This window comes from Erigeron canadensis, unplaced genomic scaffold (genome assembly GCF_010389155.1).
Source record: "Erigeron canadensis isolate Cc75 unplaced genomic scaffold, C_canadensis_v1 Conyza_canadensis_unscaffolded:54, whole genome shotgun sequence".
In the NCBI taxonomy this organism is placed as follows: Eukaryota; Viridiplantae; Streptophyta; class Magnoliopsida; order Asterales; family Asteraceae; genus Erigeron; species Erigeron canadensis.
Genome location: NW_025215797.1, coordinates 1 through 19,538, shown reverse-complemented (window position 1 = coordinate 19,538; position 19,538 = coordinate 1). Strand labels below are relative to the sequence as shown.

Here is a 19,538-nt window from a genome sequence, read left to right as displayed (position 1 = left end):
AAGACTTTTTGATGTGGTAATTAGTCGATGGAACGTAAATATATACTGTAACAAACATGGAAATTTTGCCCCATCGTCAAGATTTTATCATACTCCACAACACTTTAAGTCTTTAACCAATTAAGTTCAAACAACGGTATTCAAGTTCAAGATATGACAATACCTAAAAAATTGATTTGTTATGGAGTGGGAAATAATTTGATATATGATTTAGATGAAAGCGGCTTTAAAACAACGCATTCCTTCCTATCACATATTTTAGATTTGATTTTTTCCAAAAGTGCCCTAAAATTTAAGGGCGCGTTGTTTGTAGAAAATGTTTTTTAGTTTTTCATTTTTAATTTTTAGAAAATAAAAGGGGTTTTTGTTTCTAGAAAACAATAAAAATTTTGAAAATACATTCTAATTAGAAAACTAGAAACATGTTAGAGTTGTGAGGGGAGGGAATGGAATGATTGGAAAATGAAATGGAAAATAAAAAAACAAGAAAAGATGTTTTCAAGTTTTCTATGGAAAATAAAAAAACCTTGTTTTTTGTTTCTTAGAAAACATTCTTAAAAACTATGATTAGAACGCGTTTTCTGTTTTTCATGTTTTCTTAAAAAACACAAATGGAAAACAAGAATATTTTCTATAACCAAACGCTCCTAAGCATTCAAGCCTTTGTAGGCCCCTCAATATCAAGAAAAGACACCTCCAGTGGTCTCCCCACCTCACTTCACTGATATCTAATTCACAAAAACAAACATACATGAAATTCCAGATGCTTAGTTTGTTCATAATTAGAATCATCAATATTTGTGATAAATCATGTTTATACTAAATTACATTAAATCATGTTAAATTTTTTGTCAATGGGTTTTGACGAAAGAGTGCATATGTAACTCTGTACATTATTCCCACAATCACATCTTTATAACTTTATACATTCTTGAGATAGTGACATTCGGATCACAAAATATTTAGGCGGGCCAAAAAACTGTTGCCAACTGTACGGTAGACGTATTTTTATTTTTTTAGTGACATCGTCTTATTTGATGACTTTATCTATTTTTATTTTATTTTTTGGTAAAACGTTAATCGCCCTAGTAATATTATAGATCAAGTTTGCATTCTACGAAGATATTGATTTACTTAACAAGTACACCAAATAACCAACCTGTTAAAGGAGGGCGTGTCTTTTAACAAGAGACTAACAACCATTTTAACTAGTAAACTTGTTATTGATACCTTCTTGAATTTTTGCACATTTGTATCTTTAACATTAATTCATGATATAAGCATGGTATTTTTCACATGATACTTAGTAAATGTCATCTTTTCACACTTTTTTTCATTGACAGGAGTGTTTCCTATTTTATCCCGCTTTAGAACTGACATATAAAAAGGAAAGTCCAGCAATTATTGTACTTGTCCTTTGGGCTATGCTCTACCCAAAAAGGCATGACCCAACATACACATGGCCATGGGAACCATTGATTTCCATTTCTGGTGCGGTCTTCACACTAAAGATCCTCTATAAAGCTAAATTATTGATCACATATTAGGCAATAGTCGAACAAAATATATACTATAAAACTGTGCCATCTTAAAATGAAACTACGATACATTCTTTCCTCATACATGTTCCTCTAAACATTAAACTTAAATTGTATATGTATTTCTTACTTACCTTTTGCAAGCTGAAATCCTCGTCTCTACCAATTCTAGCAGATACGTCATGTTTTGGCCTACTCATATGGTTACTCACGAAATTAATTGAATTCAAACTCCAAAGGGGCAGTAGGTTGCGCACAAAGCATAGCTAGCGCACCTGTAAAACGTAACTATCCACCCTGTCTAGTATACCCGCCTGCATAAGATATTGCCATATCATGCAAAAATCTAATAACATAATACGCAAAATTGTGCATGAGTACTTTTCCTGCTAACGACATGATCATGATACTATGTTATATATATTCTGTACGTGATTATGTTTGAATATACTAGATACCACTAAACCGGTAGTAAGCTTTAAAATGAAATTGCATAGATGTGGCAATTTTGACACATTTATGAACATTTCAACTTGAGTTACTATTCTTCTCTCAAACTTGAACGGATACATATGGATAGGGTCAGGGGTCAAAATTAACCTAAGTGTCTTCATATATAGAAACCTCCTTTTTTTACAATAGATATTACAAGATCATTGTAATTTGAATTTGGTAAAACACACAAGGTAACTTTCTTCAAAATAGATGAAAACAAAATAGTGTAGCAGATCTAAATGTATTGTATGGCACTGCATTGTGTATATGGGAAAAGAATTATGAAAAAGCAAATGAAGTAATCTCACAAGAATGGGAGACAAGCCATGTGTTTGCACATGGCAAATCATTCAATTTCATACTTAATGTTCTCTGTCATTTTAAATTTTGGTCAACGTAGATTCATTGACTGGCTAACATGTCCTTACATCCTTCCTTTCGTTTTTTTTCATAATAGTAAAATTATTCATATATACAATAAGATACGTAAATAAAAGATTAATTACCATGACCGGGATGAGTGATCCTGAATCTTTCACACCAGCATCTCTTTTGATCATTGACTCAAGAAGGTCGCCAAAAGGAGAGCCAAAGAAGTTCAGGATACCAAAACCTATAGCATGGTAATAAGAGCAAATGTTAGCAAGCATTGAAGGGTGGAAATATAGCCAAATATGTAATTAGATATGGCAACTTTGACCCTATATATTTAAAAATGGATGCACTAAGTTTATGAAATACTATATCAATGGGCAAACACAGATTAATTTCTTGGAGGATACAGGTCCAAGTCACCCAAAATGTATTCTACAAGTATTTATGATTAATCCTCCTAACTATGTGATCATGACACTTGGTGGATTTAAAGGTTGAGATTAGGAGAGAATGAGTGAATTACACTTGTATTGATTTAAGGCTTTTAGGAGTATTATTAGGCTATTTTATAGGAGGATTTATCATTTCCGAACAGGAAAAACTTTGTAATCATATATGTACAACCACTATCTAAAAAAAATAATGCTTTGACCCATTAACCAACCCACGCAACACATTCATTTTCTGTAATTACCTGAGTATAGAAGTTGCCAGAAAGATCTTTGACAACATATACAGAGGTGGCTATGCATCCTGCTAAGCCTGCAATCGCTCCTTCCCATGTTTTCTGGGACTAATACTGGTAAGTGGTGCCGACCAAATGCCTGACGTGAATTATAACATAATATCTTAAATCAAACAAAGTACGACTATTTAAAGGAAGGTAATGTACCTTGCCACCAGCAAAAGCAAATGTATCTGCTGCTATTATGCTGCTGATTGATATCAATGTGCTACTAGACCAACCGTCCAATGAGCTTGGCCACCTAAAGTATAGGCCATGTAGCTCCACTCCTCTTGAAGATACAATATTGGATTAGTAAAATCATACAAAATGCCATCATGTGCAGAAAAACAAATGAAGGATACTGTCTGGACAATAACAGGTGAAACGACTGTAACTAATAAATAACATTCAAGGCTAAGTAGAGTGGAAAAATTGCCAAATATTTAGATGTTTTTGATTCCGAAGTTCTTGTATATGTAACAAATAAATGCTCATTGACCAAGCAATATCTCTATTAGTAGCATATGTCTAACAATGAACCAAAATACTAATAAACTACTGATTCAAGTTTTGGAAAATTTCTACCAATGTACTAGCAATTCGAAAAAACAGATATATTAACCTTTAACCATTGTAATTTAATAAGCATAAGAAACTGCTGACTTACCAGTATTCAAGGCAGGTGCTAGCAAACGGCATCTAAGTTTAACCCAGAAAGAAGGAAGATAACCACAATAAAACAGGCCCAATCGTACTGCTGAGTTGGGAAAACGTGGACTTCCCCTTTGTAGCAGTAATGCCATAGCAACGACAAAGGCTGCTGATGCCACAGAAACATCATTTGACCCCTGTATCTGAAAACACATAAACAAATGATCCACCAAAAAAGAAGACTTCACATAAGGTATATGCTTGTATACATTAAAGGTTGTAAAATGCTTTAGATTTCAACCAAAATTCTATTATTTGAATACTTCTTTTTTTGAGTGGTTTTGGTGTGTGCAAGTGTGTTTGTGGTGGTGGTGGGGGTATCGGTAGGTTTTCATATCCTGTTGACAAATGATCATTGGATTCAGCCCGGTGCACATTACAAGGAATGCATAACTGCATAAGCAGACCATAGGGGTTGGGCAGATTTATGTTGTATACACAAATACGAAGAACCACAATGATCTCATATGGGATGCAGACATTAGAATGTCATGAATGTTAAGGTGCCCCTCAGTGAACAAACTATCAACCAAAGACTTGACATTAGCATGAGAAGTATTCCTAGATTAAGATTATCGTACCACATTGAGAACCTAACTATCCTAAACAAAGGATGAGACTTTCTTAGTGCCCATGCTTAAACAACATAGCATGGTATGGTTATTTATAACAAGGTAATTTGAGCATGATTCAGTATTTTCAGTGAGAATAATAAAACGTTAACTTCACAAGTTCACATCATAACATATAAGATGCTATTATCTGCTACAAAAGACTTTTCATTAAGTATGAATGACCACTTGGTTCTACAGGATGTCGGGTTTTGGTATCCACAGCAAAGAAAGCGTGTTTGTTAAGGTTATGTAGCAATTAGCAAAGCATTATTGATAGGAAAGAGGCAAGGCATGTCCTTTGGCAAGTCAATAGAAACACATTGAGTTTCTACGTCTTGGATGTTGAACTTATATGTGATACAAGCATGTATGTATGGATTAGCAAATGTCATATCACAATCAGGGCAACCATCATAATAGCTAAAGCACTGATTTTTTTTTTTTGTTGATACGAGAAATCTACGATCCAAGAAGATATAAGCAACTATACGTGGAATCTTACAGAGTGAATACAGGCATGAGAGCACAAATAACAGAACACGCTCGAGAGACATAACGTGGAGGAGGAGTCATCCCGGACGCAATGCCGCGACTCCTAACAAGTCAAAGTATTCCCTTGAACCGGCAAAAACGACAGCAGCTAAAGCCGTAGAGAATACCCATCCTCCTTTAAGAACGACTCCACCCGCGGAAACTATGTAACTCTAAAATAAAATAATGATCAAACTTGTATGTAACACTTTGCTTTAGATTAATCATAGTTTTTAAAGTTATGATTAAAAAATTGATCATAGTTATGTAAAATACCAACCACTCTCAGACATCAAGACTAGTCAAAGTCATTCCAATCGTAACGTCATATTAAATTAAAGAAAATTGATAACTCAATTTAATAATCTACATAACAATATGATTTGATATCATAAAAAAGAAATTGAAAGATAAAATAAGTGAAATATACTTATGACTTGTCATATGATGAAAATTTAATTTAATTATTAAGTTGATTTGTTAGGTTAAACTATATTTTTTTAAACTGAATACAACATGTGTTCAAACAATTTTTATTATTTACAATACTATATTAAGTATACTATTTGACTTAAGACGAAAATTGTTAAAAGTTAAATAATAATTTATATGAGTATATCTAAAATATTACTATAATTCAATAAATTATGAGTAAACATTTTTACACCAAAAACGTGGGTATGTATAGAACTAAAATGTAGTTTGATTTATCCGTATAGTTTTGCATTAATATCTCTTATATAAATAAAATAAGATTTTTATACACATAGCATTTTTTAAATAATGCTTACTTGTCACTATTACACTTATCTAAATCAAGTTATCTTTTTTACCTTTTTGATTTATGACATCATTATATTTAAAGTTTAAATTATTTTCTAACTGATTTATAATTTATGTCTTTTTCTAACGTAAGCCCATGTAATTAAAATGTAATTATTAAATTTATTTTTTTCAGATTTTTTTTTGTTTAATTTACTTATGATACTAAACTTCCTTCTTTAAGTTTATTTCATTTTTATTTTTGTTATTTATGATATCATTGTTTATAAAAAAAATTAAGTTCTTATGTTCTTTTAAAACTCTAACAATTTATACATGTCTTTTAAATTTCATCATTTAAATAATTTTATCATGATAGATTTATAAATTATCTACATATTATGCAGGTTAATAGACTAATTATATCTATACTCATTTAAAATATTATCACACACCCTCCATTTTTAGAGATAGTACACACGGAATTACTAAAGTGCTCTTAATAAACACCCACGATGGAAAAAGTTTTTATAAAATACCAATTTACCCTTAATGAATTAATTTATGCTCTAAATCTTTATTTTAATAATCAACACTTTAAGTCTTTATCTTCTAAAAATTTCCACTATCACAATTACATCAACCTACACCACTTGGCACCGCCACCACCACCAATAGTACCATCACCGACACCACTAGACCGTCTTCCCCACCACTGCCGTCTACCATTTTCTTATATTCGAAATTAAGGTATACTATTTCGAGATTATGAGTATGGTTGAACTATCTCATAGTTCTTAGAAATCAACGTAATTTAATATTACAAAACTTTTATTAATAAGCTCGGTTGAACCCGGTTATTAGCTAGTTAATATATTTAAAAGGATTTTCAGTAAATTAAATCTAATCTAATATCTAATATGTAACTTAGAAGATACTTAAGTGATATGAATCAACTTATGCTTATTTTATTTTTGACCAAACATTTACATTAGTAAATGCCATATTTATCATTTTACATAATATCAAAATAGAAGGCAAAATAATAATTTGTCTTATATCGAACGAAGGGCTAAATCCACGAGCCTTTCGAAGATCCCACTTTTATCAACTGCTGTATCTATGAAATACTAAAGCAAAGATATATATCTGCTGTCTATCTGCAAACTTTTCAGTCTTTTAAACTTTGAGGTAAAGATTTTCCATATTTCGACACTTTTTGTTTTTTCTTTCGAGATATAAAAAGATTAGATGGACAAAGCTTTTTTACATTTATAAAATATCAATTCACCAATTCACCAAAACCAACATCAATGAACCTTGATGAAAATATATGTGATATGTCAATAATAACTATAGTATGAAATAATTAAAAGCTTTCGAATTACACCACAGTTAGGATGGAATTTAAAACTTCTAATATATAATATCACATGATAAGTAGAAAATCCAAATTCTTTTTCATCAAATTCATTTAGAATCTTTGAAGGCCTCTTAAAGCACAAATTTATGTTGATAATGTTACAATCTGCCACAAAGTACTGAGGGCCTCTTGGCGTTTAATCACATAACAATGGAAACAGTATGCTCTACATCATCTAGAAACAATGTATGATCACCCAAAGGCAGTATCGTTTTTCCTCAGACTCATTAACGATACTAAGATGCTTACATGAATCTACTACGTCCTTTTTTAGTATCCGTGTAGAAACAGTATGCACACGTTCAAACTCAACGAGTTGTTTCAATGTGCGCCTTTGAAAGAACCCGACCTCTAGCAAACAGCATCACGACCGTGCTTCCATCAATGGGCCGTGGTTTGTGACAGATATTTCTATCTGAAATCTTAGAGAATCACATTGCTCTCCAATTTTATCAACATAAAGATAGTTTTGCTGTAATATCTTATCCGATTTGGTTTTCTGAGATCCTAAAACATGAAGTTTGTTTGGTGCATAAACGATATTGTAGATGTATTTTGTGTAACTTAGGCCATGCCAAATCCGTAAACTATGTCACCAGTATAGAAACGATACGTTCTACCTGGATAGCCATTGGAAATATCCGATCTCATGTTCATGTTGTTCATTGGTACTCTTGTGAAAGACTCAGGATACCAAGTAATCGGAAGCTTTCCACCTGTGTTTATATCAAAATCCAGTTAAATATTTCTGTTTTCATATTCCTGCGAACTTATATTCAGTTACTAACAGATTTGTTTAACTTTGTGCATTACCTGGATTGTGATCTCCAAATATGACTTCTGCAAGTGCTTTAGGGCCAGCTTCACGGGGTAACCAACCCAGATAATACTCGCGATTCGAGGTTCCTTTTGAGCAAATGATACATCAAGGGGCCCCCACCTGTCAGTACTAAAACTACTGGTTTTTTGCTTGTAGCAGCAATTTTGGTAATCAGTGACATTTGATAACCTGGTAAAAGAAGACTAAGACGGTCACGATCTTCAGTTTCTTGAGTCAAATCAATACCCGCAACCACAATCACATAATCAGCTTCTTTGGATATAGAAATTGCTTCCACAAATCCAGCTTTTGAAATGCATGCCACATTTAGACAACCAGTAGCATAGTTTGTTTTCTTCACATACTTTTTGATACCTTCAACTATGCTTGTCCGAGTGCAAGGAACTCCTAAATGTATAAAAAGTAATCAAAAAATTGATACTACATTTCTTAAAATTTAGTGTCAATATCATCAAAGTAGACATTTTCAACCTGTGTATCCACCACCAAGCTCATTAGTAACATTTGCCATTGGACCGATAACAGCTAATGACGAAACAGCATTTTTCCGCAACGGTAAAAACTTGTTATTATTCTTTAGAAGCACAATGCCTTGTTTTACTGCTTCCAGGGCCAAGTCCTTGTGGTCTGAACTGCAAACATCTTGAGGTCCTAATTTTCCGAATTTTCCTTTTATCGGGTCCCCATCATAGAGTCCTAAACGAAGTTGAACCTCAAACAAGTTTAAAAGAGCTCTGTCTAAGTCTTTTCTTTCACCTTCCCTTATCAATTGCAGACTTAGTGTATAGTTCCATATAGGTTCCACAGTTAATATCCGTTCCTACACAATGCTGTCAACAATCAATAACCAAGTTTTTCATATTATAAAAAAAAAAAGTGAGTAGAAGCGTAGAAAAGAACCGGCTTTAATAGCAAGAGCCACAGCATCCTCAGGGCTTTTAGTGTAGTTTTGACTTTCATATATGGTACCCACAGCTTCGCAGTCAGAAGTGACATATCTGTATTTATTATTCATTTAGCCAAATTTTCAAGTACACTTCATAGTAAAATCTATTTTAAGCTTTTGGTAATCTTATGAGAGCTAATTAAAGTTGAAATACCCTTTGAAACCCCATTGAGTTCGAGCTTTTTGTAAGAGATTGTGGTTAGCACAGGCAGGTATTCCGTTGATAGCATTGTATGAACACATTAAGCAGCTGGCTTTGCCTTCTTGAATACAACTTCTAAAAGGTGGCTCATATGTGTCCTGCATATCTTGCTCTGTAACCTGAATATATAACACCCAACTTTCAACTTCATTAGTCACTGAAATTAATCTTACTTGTTTATTTGTACATTTAAAACATCATACTGTAATAATAAGACTTAAAATGCTTTGGTAATTATTACGTATGTGTTATACTATGCTTGTTGCTCAAAATGCTTTAGTTTTGCTAGACTCATAGGTTGATGCTAAAATAAAAGCCATTCAAAAAGTTAAAAGTAAATACTCAAAGAGATCAAGACCACTATGGTTAGCAAAATATAAGATAGATGGTTAGCAATGTAAAATAATACGAGTAATATTCTCTCAAATGGCATACACAGGACCCAATAACACAAGTGCACAAAACATTTGATCCTTAATTGTGCATTTTCTTATAATCATAATCTTTTACATAATCTTACAATGCTCAAAAGTTAAATCATATAGTTCATGGTCACCTTGGGTACCTCTCTGGGTCCACCCATACGCTCAATGGGCTCAGTTCATTTTCAAGGACTTATAAACCTATATTTGGCTTGGCTCACTCAAAACCTTGATTAATTATTTTCAGTCCAACGAGTCAATAGATTAATTATAATGGGCCGAACGAAAAGAATTAACATGAGTTTTCTAAGCGTTTGGGCTTAAAAATTACTCTGTCTACTCTATGTCTCTATGATGATAAAAGAGCATATTCAAGCTTAAGCTCGACTTGTGGAATAATTTTGTCTTCGATGACAATACGTATAAATAATAACAAGTTGTTACTAACAACCATATATGACAAAACATGTAAATATAATATACTTATATTCTCTCTATATTAAATATCAATTTTCATTTTTTTTTTTTATAATTTAAAATGGACTGCCGAGCTAGCCGACGACTTGATTTTATTAAATGATCGAAAGTGTGATATATAATTCCAAAAACTTTAACTTCTTGACTGAAAAAGCAATAATCCAAATGGACCACTTGGAAAAATCTAAAACCAAGATCATGGAACCAAAGTTAAATCAATCTACAAAAATAAAGATAATAGTAGTTACAAGTTACTTAAGTAATGATTATAAATGAGATCTTTTAGTCCAAACTATATAGAGCTGCAGCAAGTAAATATACATGGAATTAATTAAGAGCAAAAGATCATTTTAGAGGAAATAATATATTGTTACTTACAATAGCATTGAAGTTGTATCTGGCATATTACCCCAATTCTCCAAATCATAAGCAATAAAATGCTTACAGCAAGCAGACACCATCAACTTCTCATCATGAACAACATGATCATTTGACCTTGAAACCCGGTCACGTACTCTATTGCATAAGCCGATACCACCATAGGATCCTCCCCTGGTGACTCCTGGCCTCTCCCCCATCTAGGATCTCTAAACACATTAATAGTTGGAGCCCAAAAGGTCAACCCAGCTTGACCATTATTATACATTGCCCTTGCTTCAACAGCAATAGCCGAACCAATGGAAAACCATAACGACCGGTTGAAAGATGATGCTGTTAGGATAACTTGTGGAAAGCTAGTTGCAGCATGGATAGACCCATTTGAAATGTGACACCTGCCCGTTGGACGCAATTCCATGGAGAGACTCGGACCACCATTCGTATGGAGGAATGCCAAGGCGTGGGATGCCTGTGTCGTCGTTGGAAAGACGGCTGATCTTTTCAGAGAGAGTCAGGAGAGATAAGAGGGATTGGGCTCTGATGGATATTGGTAAGGATGTGTTGCAAAATGCATATGAGTTATGGTATGGTGGTTGGCATGGGTATTTTGGTGGTGTTTTGGTACATATTTGGGATGTTTGTTATTAGAAAGATTAACAGAAGAATAATGGTTGTGCTAGACATTGGTATAGAGTGATGACCTTATGAAATGAGTGTTGTATGTTTTCTTATATATATAGTGATGAGTTGGCAATAGCAAGATATATGAGTGAGTGTTTGTTTTCTAATTTTCTTATATAGTGATGTGCTCAGCTACTAAAGTTAATACTATTACAATAAAACATCTGTGCAACATTGAAACTGGACTAAATGTCTTAAACTAGACTAGGTAGTTTGAATAAGCAAATTTTAGTAGTAGCTTATTATTTCAACTGCTAACAAAGCCAGATGATGCATATATAATGTTATCACAAGCAGAGCTTAAGCTCAAATATGTAGATCAACGATAAGTGTTAACAATGTGTTTGGGTATACACTTAAAATTTAATCACAAAACAATTGAAACGATATGATGAACATCCTCTATCAACAACTTATAATCACCCATAGGCAATATCGCTTTTCCAAATTCATTCACGATACTAAGCTGCTGACAAGGATCTACTGCAATCTTTGTTGTAGTTTCTGAGTATGAAACAGTATGAACACGCTCAAACTCGACAAGTTGTTTCTGTGGTGCACCTTTGAAATATCCTGGTACTCTGGCAAACAACATCACGACCGTGCTTCCATCAAAAGGACCGTGGTTTGTGATAGAGATTTCAACATCAAACCTTAAAGAATTACAGTGTTCTTCAAGTTCATTGACATAGAGATAGTTGGAAAAACCTTGCGTTTTTTGTAATATGTTGTTGGATTTGGTTTTCAGTGATCTGAATATATTAAGTTCGTTAGGTGCAGAGAGTATGTTATATGTGTAATATGTGTAACTCAGGCCATGCCCAAATCCATAAACTATGTCACCAGTGTAAAAACGATATGTTCTACCAGGATAGCCGTTAGAGTGATCAGATCTCATGTTCATGTTGGTCATTGGTATGCTAGTAAAAGACTCGGGATACCAAGTCACTGGCAGCTTTCCACCTATGATCAAATCAAATTCAATCAAATTATTTTTAGTTTCACATTCCTGCAAGATAGTAAACATTTATCTAGTAATACATTAACAAATCTTTGTGTACTCGCCTGGATTGTAATCCCCAATATGATTTGGGCAAGTGCCGTGCCTCCAGCTTCTCCCGGGTACCAACCCAGATAATGCTTGCGATTTTGGATCCCTTGAGCAAAAGACACGTCAAGGGGTCCACCGCCTGTTAGAACTAAGACTATGGGCTTTTACTTGTGGCAGCAATGGTTGTAACCAGATCCGTCTGATAACCTGGTAAAGAAGACTAACCCTATCATGCTCTTCCACTTCTTGAGTCAAATCTAAACCAACCACCAGGATTACAACATCGGATTTTTGTGATATAGAAACTGCTTCTGCAAATCTAGCATTTGAAGTGCAAGCTACGTCTAGACAACCGGATGATGAATGATTGTTTATCAACATATTTTTTCAGGCCTTCAACCATGCTTGTTGGACTGCAAGGAATTCCTACAAGTTTTAACACATTAACATCTTAAGTAACCTTAATATCAGTCAACTTGACATGAATACAACCTTAATTATCAGCACCTCATGTAGTGTATTGATTTAGATATCTAACCTGAGTATCCACCACCCAATCAGTAGTAGCATTCGCCATTGGACCAATAACAGCTAACGAGGAAACATCATTCTTTTGCAAAGGTAGGAAATTGTTATCATTCTTTAGAAGCACCATTCCTTGTTTTGCTGCTTCCAGGGCCAATTTCTTGTGATCAGAAGTGCAAACGTCCTGCGGTCCAAATTTACCAAACTTACCTTGGATTGGGTTCCCATTAAAGAGTCCTAAACGCAGTTGAACCGTTAATGTGTTAGAAGTGCTTTATCTAAGTCTTCTTCTGTCACTTTCCCCTTATCAAATGCAGACTTAGTGTATATCAGCATGTAATGTCCACAGTTAATATCGGTTCCTACACAAAGGTTTCAAGAATCTAAAATGTTATCTACACTAACAAATAGTTAACAAAATGCGAATACAGAAAGGCAGATAAGAACCTGCTCTAAGAGCAACTGCAACAGCATCCTCTGGGGTTTTAGTGTAGTTATGAGACTCGTATATATGGGCAACAGCATCACAGTCAGAAGTGATATATCTGTCGTTTTGCATTTTAACCGAATTTATGTAAGTCTTTGAATTCTGTCTATCTAAAAATTAGAAACCTGATAAAATGTTCAAATCTAGTACCCTTTGAAACCCATCCGATCGAGCTTTCTGTAAGAGATCCCTATCAGCACAAGCAGGTATTCCGTTTACAGCATTATAGGAACACATCAAGCAGCTGGCTTTGGCTTCTTGGATACAATTTTTGAATGGTGGTTCGTATGTGTCCTTCATATCCTGTTCATTCACCTAAACATATACAGTAACACCCAATTTTCAACTTCAAACATTTTTCATGATTCCTCAAATGTGTATAAAATCTAATTTACTATTAAATTATTCTGTTTTGGAAACAATATTGTACGTGGGTGGATAATAGTCTCAAGTTGTCAGAGTATATGTAAACTTTCTTATAGTTTTAAAAAATGCAACCATATATATTTATATTTGTTTGTATCAAAGATTCTTACAATAGCATTGAAGTTGTATCTAGTATAATTTCCCCAATCATCCAAATCATAAGCAGAGAAATGCTTACAACAAGCAGACACCATCAACTCATCACCACCACCGTCGTCGTCGTCGTCACTGGTTAACACCCTCCTCCGCCCCTCGCTCCTTTTCTCCATATTGTCTTCTCTCAACTTCTGATCATCCCCCTGGAATCCCCTAACGTACTCAACCGCATACGCCCCAACAACCATAGGATCCTCCCTTGGGGTCTCTTGCCCCCTGCCCCATCTAGGATCTCTAAAAACATAATAGTAGGAGCCCAAAAAGTCAACCCAGCTTGACCAACATTATACATTGCTCTAGCTTCAACAGCAATAGCCTTAGCTATCAAATACCATAATGTTTTGTTAAAAGAAGATGTTGTTAAGATCACTTGCGGAAAACTAGTTGCAGCATGGATTGGCCCGTTTTCAAACGAGACACCAGGACGGCCCGAGACGATGCCATGTAGAGATTCGGACCACCATTCGTAGGGAGGAATGCCGAGGCGAGGGATGCCAGAGTCATTTGTCGAAAGACGGTTGATCTTCTCTGAAAGAGTTAGTAGAGATAAAAGGGATTGGGCTCTAATGGATATTGGTAATGTGGTGTTGCAAAATGCATATGAGTTATGATATGGTGGTTGGCATGAAAAATTTGGAGATTGTGAGGATTCAAAACATGGAATGTTGATTATTAAGGTGATAAAGATGAGCAAGAGTAATATCGGAGTGGTGATAGACATTGTAGAGTCAGTGTACATGACATGAGTTTGAAGTTTTATTACATCCAAATCAGCAACCCATAATATAGGGCCATAAGCCCATGACAATAAACAAACATATATATATACTGTATAGTATATATAACATGATTGATATCATATCCATATCTTCTTATCTATCCTATCTAGTAAGTTTATAAGCTTTAAATAGGATTCATGATGAAACTATTAGTTATTTCATTCCATTACCTTTAGAATAATTAATTAATTTTGTTCCAAAAAAGGAAAGTGTACTTTCAATAAAGACATAATTCAATATAGGGAAAACATAGTTGTTAAACTCGTACGAGTCACGAGTCGATTCGTACGAGTCGACTCGTACGAGTCGAGTCAAAATAAAGGGAAAACGAGACGACTCGATGGAATGACTCGTTTTATCCCAGACTCGTAACATGGCTCGTGTTTTGTGGTGCGAATCGGTCCGAGTCATGTACGAGTCACGAGTCACAAAATAATTCTTAAAATTTTTTAATTTTTTTTAATATAACTCTTTTATTTGCTTTTAAATTTACTTTGATTTTAATAGTATTTTATTTTTAGCTTATCATATTAATAAATTACAATATTTTTACAATAAATAATTACACATAATTATAAAAATATACATTTTCAAATATCCTGACTCTTACGATTCGAGTCACGTTTCGAGTCACGAGCCGAAAAATCAGATTTCGAATCGAGTCGAGATTTACGAGTCGACAACTATGGGGAAAAATATAAAAAGGTAATTTTTTACTTAAAATTCCTAATAAGAGGCCTATTTAGTTTTTGTTTATTAAAAGATCTCATTTCAAAATATTTTTAAAAAAAGGTAATATCGTTAATTTTTTACGCTAACATGCCGTTAAGTGTTACAACGATTTGCCACGTCATTCAAAATTGATGATGTGGACCTTTAACCAGGAGAAAATCTATATACACTATATTCTATTTTCACAACAAAAAATCCCCAGCAACCTATTTCTCTCTTTCTCTTTTTTCCCCTTTCTCATGAACCCTAATTTCTCAATCCGTTCAAATTTGCTGGTCACTGGTGTGATGGCGTATAAGGGGTTTCCACCACTAGTGCAACGGTGGTGGTGGGTTTGACTATAGCGGCATCGGTGGTGGGATCCGACGGGATTTGAAAGGAGAGAAAGCGGGATGGAAGCACCAAGTTTTTTCCGATTTAACTTTTTGTTCGAAATATTTCCGGTGAAGCTTTATGTTCGACGGTGGAAATATAAATCTTTTATTGTCATGGCATCTCAATGTGTACTGTGTAGTATCTGTCTAGCTATCTGCCTTTTTTTAGAAAAAAGAGTTACAATATAGCTGTACACAAGAACAAAACTTAAATATGTAAATTAATCTATTCGATTTTTGTTATGAAAGAACCGACTTTTTTTTTTTGTTTATTTCTCATATTGATCTTTTTTCCCAATCAAAGGTCCACGTCAGCAATTTTTAATTACGTGACAAGTTGGTGTAACACTTAACGGCATGTTAACGTTAAAAACTAACGAGATTACCTTTATTGAGAAATTTTTAGAAAAGGGATCCTTCTAATAAACGAATACTAAATAGGTTTCCCTTATTAGGAATTTTGAGTAAAAAACTTACCTTGGATCTTTCCCTTCAATATTATTGGATGATTTATTATTAGTCTCTACAGAATAGAAAAAATTCCCATACAATTTGATGTTAGTTTTGAAGCTGTTACAACTGGAGGGCTGGCCCAAGGGATGATATATGGCTAGGGTGTAAGGATGGGATGACATGACAGTGGAGTTTATATGCATTATCTTGAAAAATAGATATCCACAACATGTTTGACACACAAAAATAATTGACTCTGTTACTTATTGAAAGGTAACTTGTTATTAACATAATTTGACCACCACTTCCTGATAAATTTCATGCCTATAAATGACATGAATGATCGAAACGATCGATCATTATCAGTTGGAAAAAACCTAGACGTCGGATAATGTTATAATGTGTATCTAGTCTATCTGACAATGTTATAATGTGTATCTAATATGGTAATATCGTATTTCTCATTATTGCTATAAAATAAGAGGAACTTATACGGTAGGTTGATTTTATAGATGTACACGATATTGGACTGTATTATAGCGACACAAGAGACGACGACCACCACTCATTTTTGATATGAACCAATGTGTTCCACAATTCTACACGCCTTCATGCTACTTCTGTATTTTGTATATATACAAATTGCCTAGAAATAAGATGCCGTGCTGGCACACCCACCAGTTTCCATTTTTTACCTCAAAGTTTGGTAAGTTTTCAAAATCATTGTTATTGTTATATTCTATATCTTACACTTATTCCAGTTTTCACATCATATTTCTATCATTTATTTATCAAAGTTACTTTCAACCTTCCGTTTTTTAAGAAAGAAACTGCTCAGTGTCGTCTTTCACGGATTTTGAGCCATAATACTTTGACGGTGTATGGAGAAGATAAGATGTAGGCTGGATGCTTTCATTTTCTACCTAGATGGTAGAAAAGACTCTCCAACCTTTGCATGAGATGAGATCGAACCCATGATCTCTTTTTTTCAGAGGCCATAGTGCTTACCACTGATTCAACCATGCTGTTCAACCTTCCGTTTTTTTTAATGTCGGGAAATATAACCCGCGGCGAAATCATACCTGTAAAAAGTAAAACGAGAAAACAAAGACTTTAGCTTTAGCAGTTTAGCATAGTTGCCAAAAAGTAGAAAGGGTAGAGCCCAATATGTTCTGACCCAAACAGATTGCCAGTTTTCTAAATAGCTGTGGCCCAATCAGGTAGATACATAACCTATTTGGGCCTCTAAATGCAACGCTGTTATTGAAATCGAATACATATCTTAAATCAATGAAAAAAACGAACAAATGTTAGTATACTATGAAAAATGTGTGCGCGATGCAGCGGTCTAATGCCAGAGGCGACGGGTGGTGGTGGTGACATTGTGTGTATTAATGTAAAAATGGTTGATGTAAAATTGAGTAGTATAATTGTTTTAAAAGTTAAATAACATATGTTGTAAATAAATTTATTAAGAGTATTATAATGTAATAGAGATATAGTATTACCCTCCAGTGTACGCACCAAACAAATATTACTCCAATGTTACTATATGCCAAATAATTATTCTAATATGTTTTCTCTTTTACCATTTTCCATAAGATTAATTTAACTTTTCATGTTTTAATACTTAGGTATTGAATCATATATATATCATAAGATTTATTTTCATGAGGTTTCCAATTTCCATATTAATGCGGTTTTTATTTAAACTCTCGAGATCACATCGATAGTCCTGGGCTTTCAACAATCCATTACCATTTTGGTTCTGCCCACAAACAAAAGTTAAGAAAGGATGTATATGCTTGAAAAATGATTGGTATACGGTGTACCCAACGTATACGTATAATGTGAGTCTGTGAGATGTGGCTTGCATGCTAATATAACAAAAAAATCAAAACTAGAAATTAAATTCAAGATATATATGTATGAAAGGTTGAAAAACATTTCATCTAATTATCTAAAAGCATTAGTAACGGTAACTAAATTATACCAAAATGTTAGTGTCACATCATCACCACAATCACACAAATTTATAATAATAATCACAAATATTATACACAATTTTTATAATAATAATCACAAATATTATACAGTACTACATACACAATACCTCAATAACTAATAAAAAACAAAAGAAAACACTAAAATTACAAACCACGGCCAAAGTCACCGCTACCACACACTTGCTTTTGTAATGGATGACCCCAACAACCCCGTGCTGGAATTTTTCGACGTTGTCTATTATGATATTATCCATATATCTTTGACTCAATTTATGAGATCATAAGATATGGCAAAAGCTATACCAAAAAAAGGTTTACGTGGTCGTATTGGTTCACGTAAGATGTACGTGTAGTAGTAGGTGGGAAAAAACTCTAGTATTTTAATTATTTGCCACTGGTAAATCAAAAGGTACTGCATATTAAAAGCTTTCCATCCATGGCATTTGTTTTATTCTATCTTGGTAGGGTTATTCGGAAATATATCGTCTTTTACATGCAGATTGAAAATCGGCTTTTATGTGATTGGTGGGTATGTCGAAACCACATAATTGTTTCTCTCTATATATAATGGCATGCATATAGATTGCATAAAGTTTTGTCTCCTCTTTAGTAGAATTTCTTGTGTGGAGTAGTACGTTCTCCGATCTCCATCTTGAAGCCTTCCCATTCCTGTAACTTTATATCGACCCCACTTTCTCAATATATTAGATTGCTATTATTTATGTTAGTTTGATAAAATACATGACAATCACATTAATTCATTCCTTACATATTAGTTTTTTTACCCGCGCATTGTCACAGAATATGCTTTTACATATGACAATATTTTAGACTAAAGTTTATGTCAAATATTAAAACTGAAATAATTTTAAAAAAGACAATTAAATATGTAGTAATAACAATAAAAAAAAAGTAAAAGAATAATAAGATGTATAAAAACATAAACAATAACTAATAACTATATTAATGTTTTAAATGTTACATGAAGTGATACGTAACATTGAAGTTATATATAAAAGACGGATGAAATAATCAAAATCAAATGTTTAAAGATAAACCCGTAACTGTATGAAAGTTATTTGCTGAAAACCAGAACTCAAAAGTTACACGAGTCCTTTAGCAGCTGGTTATTGAATCAGTGTGTTTGTTTTTCTTTTTCCTTGAACTATTTGGGGTTGCAACAAAATACCACGAAGTGAAAAACCGATGGCTCGACCTTCGTTGGTAGTGTTTTCTCTTATGTCTTTGTCATAAGTTTTTTCAACCCTTTTGCAATCTTAGCGGTTAAAGTTTCAAAAAGGGTCTAGTCTGTGTAATTTGTTGTATTTCTAGATCTTGTACATTCGAGTACTAGTACCTTGCTAGTATTCTTGTTATGATTAATAACATAATTTTATTGCCGTTCAAAAAAAAAAAAAGAAACTTT

The 19,538-nt window shown here is 33.6% G+C and overlaps 3 pseudogenes; all 3 read right to left on the bottom strand.

Annotated features, from left to right (window-relative positions):
• Nucleotides 1-1,813: 1,813 nt before the first annotated feature.
• Nucleotides 1,814-5,033, bottom strand: LOC122584598 (annotated as a pseudogene).
• A 2,283-nt stretch (nucleotides 5,034-7,316) lies between these two features.
• Nucleotides 7,317-11,059, bottom strand: LOC122584597 (annotated as a pseudogene).
• Nucleotides 11,060-11,490: 431 nt separating this feature from the next.
• On the bottom strand, nucleotides 11,491-14,489 carry LOC122584599 (annotated as a pseudogene).
• Between the last annotated feature and the right edge of the window lie 5,049 nt (nucleotides 14,490-19,538).